General features: G+C 43.3%; 1 pseudogene; it reads left to right on the top strand.

Annotated features, from left to right (window-relative positions):
- The first annotated feature begins 1,542 nt into the window (after window positions 1–1,542).
- On the top strand, window positions 1,543–2,798 carry LOC146389452 (uncharacterized; annotated as a pseudogene).
- The last annotated feature ends 4,286 nt before the right edge of the window (window positions 2,799–7,084 follow it).

Genomic DNA, 7,084 nt, shown 5'->3' with positions numbered 1-7,084 from the left:
CGGAAGCATGTAAAGCTGCAGAGAAACAAAATGTGACAATATACACTGATAGCCAGTATGTATTTGCTACATTACATTTCTTTGCAGCACAGTGGGCAAGATGAGGTATGACGACCTTGACAGGGTAACCTGTAGAACACGCCAAACTCCTGCGAAATCTGCTGGAGGCAGTATTATTACCCAGTAGAATTTCCGTTTGTAAATGTGCAGCACATACCCAAGGGAAAGATCCAGTTGCATTAGGGAATGCTTTTCTCCTAAAGCTGAGAACACCATGTTCCTAGCAGACATTGTAATAGGCAACGTCTGCTAGGCAACACCAGCAGACGTTGCCTATTACACGAGATGTATTGGCAGACATGCAGGCCCACTCACCTACTGCAGAAAAGCAGTTGTGGCTTACAAGAGGAGCGAGCTTGCAGGATGGTGTTTATTGTCTGTGTGATAAACCAATACTGCCTAGGAATTTGTATAAGACTGCTGCTATTTTGAGACATGGGCTGTGCCGTGTCTCCACACGAGGGGTGATGGCAGCAGAGGAGGCAACATTTTTATACTCTAGGATTTAATACCTTTTCAAAAAATTTATGTAGGTCATGTATGATATGTTGCAAACACAATTCTCAAGGTAATTTGAGAATTAAGAGAGGGAAATTCCCCAGACCCAGTCACCCATTACAAGTTATTCACATGGACTTTATAGAGCTGTCCAACTGTAATAACTATAAGTACTGTTTAGTGATAGTGTGCCCTTTATCAAAGTGGGTAGAAATTTTCCCAACTAGGAAAGCCAATGCCATTTCAGTCGCCAAAGCAATATGTAAGAATATCATCTCGGAACATGGGATTCCAGAGACCATTTATAGTAATAATGGTCCACACTTTGAAAATGAAGTGATTGGATTAATAGCACAGCATCTAGGATAACACTAAAACATCATTGTTCATATCACCCACAAGTGCAGGGTTGGTAGAGAGAACTAATGGGACAGTAAAGCTAAGACTTAGGAAAACAATGGAAGAGACAGGCAGAACATGGTTAGACTGTATAGAATTAGTTAAGATGCACATGAGGATTACTCCAACAGAACGGTCTGACTCTTTGAGATTATATATGGTAGACCATTTAGAGTTCCAGTTTTCTGTAGTGATGACAGAAAAGCAGAAGGAGAATGCATTAGCAGACTGGATGCTTAAAATGTTTAAAATTAAAGAAGTCATGAGAACAAATGATCTGCCAGATAATTCTGTTTCTCCACAGGAACACAGCCTGAACCCTGGGTGCTGATAAAGGCCATAAAGAGGAAGTGCTGGTCCAGTCCACAGTGGGAAGGTCCTTATCAGGTGCTGCTGACGACGCCCACAGCAGTGAAGATTGCTGAAAGAAACACTACATCAAACGCACTGCAAGAAGGTAACACACTTCCTGATCGACACTGGGTGATGGTGAAAAGTTCAGCGGTACAAAGGGGGGAGTATATCTCTAGGACCTCTCGTCTCAATCCTGGTGAAGAAACCAATGGATCCAGAACCCAACTTAGAATGGCTGGGAATGTGCTGTTCGCCTTCTTGAGCCTGTTGACCCTGAGTGGGTTGACAGGAGCGCACTGGGACAGAGCAAACCACACCCAGTACCCGCATGGGTTTTCAACCAACTACTGGTGGCAGTTTATGAACACAACCGCTCACATAAACAAGACCAATTGTTATGCTTGTGATGCCACTGTCTACACATTCTTCTGGACTGTGGCCATATAGCATCACAGAGCGAGACAGTTTGTTTGGTTGCTTTAGCAACACACCGAGGAGTAAAACATACTTGGAACACTGCCAACTTTTCAACTCCCCTGAACGGGACGATTAATTCACCAGTAGCTGGGAAGGTGAATTGCTCTGGTAAGACAGATCTGCTGACCTGGCCCCAAGTATCTGATCCACTGCCGGACATTATACTGCTAAACAAACTGGAAGCAGGCCAGTTACCCATGTGCATCAAGGGCAATGGGTCAGCCCAAGTGGGGGATTTTCCATGGCATTTATGCAACGTCACCTATTCTTTTTGCCCTCGTTTGAACAGAATTAAGTGCCTGATGTGTTTGATGAATGCCAGGTGTGCGAGTGATGAAATTCAACGAGTAGCAGACTGTGCATTTGACCCCTCGTACCAAATGACACTTACTGAGGGAAGACAGAATGTGACCAAATGCTCAACGATCACCTAAAGGTACGAGGGTGTTAGCAGATTGGTACTTCTTATGTGGACATAAGGCTTACCCATCTTTACCAGCAAAATGGGGTGGTCTATGTGCACTCGTGAAATTGTCTGATCATGTTTTCTTCATGGAGAGAATTGAACATCATCCAGGATCAAAGACAAAGAGACGTACAGGGCTCACGGAGTTAAGTGAGGTCCCCTGGAAGTTTTGAATCTGGGGACCCGGAGCCAAGTTCTTACAAGGATTGTTCCCATGGATCGGGAAAGTTGGAACTTATGTAGAAATCAACAGATATGCACTACTGAGACACATAAATTGGACCCAGACCCTTGGAACAGCCTTAGCAGAGGAGCAAAAGGCCATAAGGACAATGGTATTGCAAAATAGACTGACTTTGGACTTGATAACTGCATCGCAAGGAGGAGTATGCGAATTGATAGGAGAAACATGTTGTACCACAAGGCTGGATGGCTTGGTTAATGTCTGGTCCTTGGTGGCATCTAATTTTGAAAATATTAACTCCTGTTTTTGGACTGTTGACATTGATTTGTTTTTGTATAGGATGCATTTTACCGTGTATAAGATCAATGCTAACTAAAATGATTTCTAATACATTATGTACTTTTACAACAATATAAAATGACTGAAATGAATGACATGACAGAAGCCTGTGTATAAATGACGCCTGCGCTGAAAATGTTACGCAAGAGGTGCATGGCTGAGAATGTATTACAAAGGAATAATTTGGAGCATAAAAACAACAAAACAGGAGGGAAATGTTAAAGTGAATTGCTAAATGTTGTCATTTTTATGCTTACCATCTCTACATTGTTTTAACTCTGTGATGAAAGGAATTCCTTTGTCCCCCTCCCCAGCCTCCCGAGGTTCGGGGGGGGGGGGTGCTTGTGTTTTATCACAAGCACATCCTTGTGACGGTTTGTTTGATGTTTGGTAAGCTTCCTGCCCTTTTTATGGCTTCACTGTGTTATCCAGGGTGAACCATACATTCGGTGTGGGGGAGGTTACCCTCTTTATGACCAGGATGTTGTTAGAAACAGTTGTGCTCCGGAAGTCTCTCTCACACACACACACACACACACACACCTTTGTAACCAAGGGGAGGTACTTTGTATTGTTTATTGTGAACGTTTTCAATAAAAGGCAGCGAGAGGATGCCGTAGTCGGGGTCATTCGTAATGAGATTCGAAGTGCGTTTCTGAGATACCGACGAGGCCTCCCTTGCAAGTAAAACGATTGCCCGCTGTTGCCTTGTTTTTCTTTCACGGGAATAAGTTCCGCGGTCAGCGGGGTCTGAGTTTGGACCCAACAGAGTGAGAGATCACATGATGGGCGCGACTATCGGCAGGAAGAAAGCGAGGAGGGGGAGCAGGTGGCAAGTCGTTCGCACAATATCATACAATTGATTGTCCCAAAAATCAGAACAGAATTGGGGAAAAGGGCTTTTAAATACGCTGCCCCTGCTTCCTGGAATAATCTGCAGAAGGAACTGAAATTATCAGAATTGGTTACCTTGGGAGAGTTTAAGTCTGTCTTAAAGGAACGAGAGAACAGCTCTTTTACTCAGTGTGATTGTTTTTAATGTACTCTTAATTTGATCTGTTATTGTATATTTTACACATGTTGGTATGGGATACTGTATTTGTTTTAAATGTTATATACCTATGTGGTATGTGACTTTTGTTGCCATGATGCCAGGTCTCTCTTGGAAATGAGATTTTTAATCTCAATGAGATTTACCTGGATAAATAAAGGACTAATAAAAAAAAAAAGTGAATAAGGTTTTACATGACGTTTTAACCCACATAAACCCGCGCTCAAAGACAAACACTGAATATCTAATGCGTAGAATATTATCAAAAGGTCACAGCGGATGGACTGAGGACGGGGAATTGATGCATAGAGAAAACTCTATACCAGGAAGTCATATGCTCAACTTGATGAAGTTTTTAGCAAGCTCTAGGACAAGCGTGAAGCCAACAGGCTTTAGTTCACTTGCACGAACTTTGGCGGACCCTAAAAATACCCCTGTCCAGTATTGGAAACTTGTCGGTCAGAAGGGAAATAGCAGCGCTAAAAGATTCAAGAGAAACAATCTCTCAGGTTTCTATTCCTCCTAAAGGCAGCAATCACTTTATAATCACCCAGCAATTGGGTTTTCTGGACAAGATCTTGAAAGTTGTTCTTAATTACTCTGATCAATTTGCACGTTGATGGGGCATATGTCACAACCACTGGCAGAATAGGAGTTAAATCAATGGGTTTGGTCTGTAGGAATGATTTAAAGCATTTCCTAAGGAAAGAGCGACAGCACCCTCTAGTGGCGAGAGCTGAAAATAGAGTTTTGGTCGCTGCTCTGAAGTCAGTCTGCTGGGTACAAATTCTATGGAATCTTAGCAACTGGGACTTAATAAAACCAGCAAACGTATGTTTCGGGTGGAAGCTTGTTTTAAACAACAGCGCATGTTTGTCCGTGGGTTTGAAAAATACTTTAATGTCCAATTTGTGGGTTTGTGAAAAATTTGGGCCTTTAAAGGTGGTTGTGTCCAAAAAGTCAATTGTGGTTTTGCTAATTGTGGATTTGAGTTTAATTGAGTCATTATGATCATTCAGAGTGCTTAGAAACATTTCAAAATCTTGTTCAGAATGAGGCCATACTCCCCAGATGTCATCAAGAAACCTGTAGTAATACAAAGGTTTTTTAACACATTTTGCAAGGGCTGTAGTCTCCCATTCAGCCATGAATATGTTGGCATATGCAGGGGCAAATTTCTTGCCCATGGCCGTCCCTTTTATTTGCAAAAAAGTCCCCGTTGAATTCAAAGTCATTTCTCGTGAGATTAATTTCCAATAATTGTAATAATTCTTTTTCTGGCCTTTTCTTGTCCGGATATTTATGGAAAATATTCCTAATGGAGTTAATTCCCTCCTTAATATCAATATTGGTGTAAAGGCTGTCAATGTCAATAGAGAAGAGAAATGATTCAGCGGGTACTTCTATTCGTTTCGCCTCTTCCACAAAGTCATAAGTATCTTTTATGTAGCTGTCATGTTTTGTGGACAAAGGACTCAAGAAAAAGTCCAAATATTCTGCTGTGCGGTAAGTTTCACTTTCACAGTCAGACACAATGGGACGCCTGGGGGGCACTTGGAATGGTGCAGACCACTTAGCCGGGTCTTTGTGGATTTTGGGCAGCAGATAAAACAGCCTTCCTCTTGGCTCAGAGGAGCCTAATAAATAGTATTTCTTTTTTTATTTCATATTAATAAATTTCTTTTGATATAAGTTATTGATTATTTTCTCCACAATCGGCAATGTTTCCAAATAGATGGGTTTATTTAATTTTGAATAATATGTTGTGTCATTTAGTTGTCTGTAGCCCTCCTGTAAATACTGATCTCTGTCCAGGATGACTACAGCACTCCCTTTATCTGCCGGTTTTATAATTATTTGTTTGTTTTCTCTTAGTTCTTTTAGAGCTTTGGTTTCTTCTCCCTTCAAATTGGGTTTGATGCGGTCAATGTGGAAATGATTTTGAAAATATTCATAATCAGCTTTCACCAAGGTGGATACCTCAGGTGGAAGCTGACCCATGGGAGGAGACCAGTCAGATTTGGGAGTGAAAGGCTGGGGTTCTGTGTCAGACTTATCCCCATAATGTATAGCCAATTTGACTCTTCTGTGGTATTGTTGGATATCATATTTACATTGCAACAGGAAATTTTTATTATAACCCTTTGTGGGAATAAAATGTAGGCCCCTGTTCAAAAGGGTCCGCTGAGCAGTGGAAGGCTGAAAGTGTTTAGACAAATTAATAACGCCACTACTCACCCCCTCCCTTTTCGCTGGGCTTATGGGGACGCCACATTTACATAGTCACTCCAGTGCTCCAACATACACATTGCTGTCTTATCAGTCCAGTGGATATTGTCCTTCTCTGTGTTGAACATTGAAGCAGAAAGAGCAGGGATGTGATTGTCCAGACCTGCAATAAAAGTGTTCAACTGCAGCAGTGTTTCCTGCTCATTCTGGGGCAGAGCTAAGGAAAAGTTAACAACTGGGATGTAGATGTCAGCCCCCGGAAATTTTTCCTGGGCTGTCTTCAATGCCTTTTTCAGCTCTGTGACTGGTGTGTTCTTGTCCCTTTGTGACCTGTTGTTCAGGCCGAAAGATAACACCAGTGTTTCCACGTCTTCATCGCAGGTTGCTTTTTCCAGCAGGGCCTGTGCATGGCACCATTTTGCACCGGGAAAACTGTCAGTTTATGTGTTGCATTGAAAAGGATGGTAGTGTGCTCACATTCGGATCACCAATGATAAGTGATGTTTGCCTGATGTGAAGACTCCACTCTTGCAGTTTCCTCTGCGTGTTCGGGTGTCTCGTTGGAGCGTGCACTTGTTGAACCGGTGAAGCTGGTGCAGAGGGAGGAGACAAGGAGGATTCCTCAATTCTCCTCGTCTGGAGACGGGTCTGCCTGCAGGATTTCAGTCTCTCCTCAGTGGTGCGTGGCAGGCTGGAGTGTGAAGCCGTCAGAGGTTTGGGCGCTGTTCTTCTGCCTCCCTTGGATTTGGTGGGGGTGGATTCCTCCTGTGTGAGGTCCATTACCTCGATCTCCATGTCCTCCGAAGGCTGTGGAGGCTGAGTGGGCGGAGGTGACTTCTCCCTAGTGGAAGTCACGTGGAGAGCGGCGAGGACCCTTCTCAACCTCTGGTCTTTTGGTGACGTTGGCTCGGGCTCTGGTTCAGGAGAATCTTCACAGGGGGTGGTGGGCCTCAGTCCGCCGTCCTCCTCCACCTCCCTCTCTATGAAGGGTGACCAATCACCTCTGATGGGGTCCGTCATGGTGGCC

The sequence above is a fragment of the Perissodus microlepis genome, chromosome 3 (genome assembly GCF_051167445.1).
Source record: "Perissodus microlepis isolate ML-2025 ecotype Zambia chromosome 3, ASM5116744v1, whole genome shotgun sequence".
Lineage (NCBI taxonomy): Eukaryota > Metazoa > Chordata > Actinopteri > Cichliformes > Cichlidae > Perissodus > Perissodus microlepis.
The sequence above is the reverse complement of the archived record's forward strand: the minus strand, read 5'-3'. Positions and strand labels throughout refer to the sequence as shown.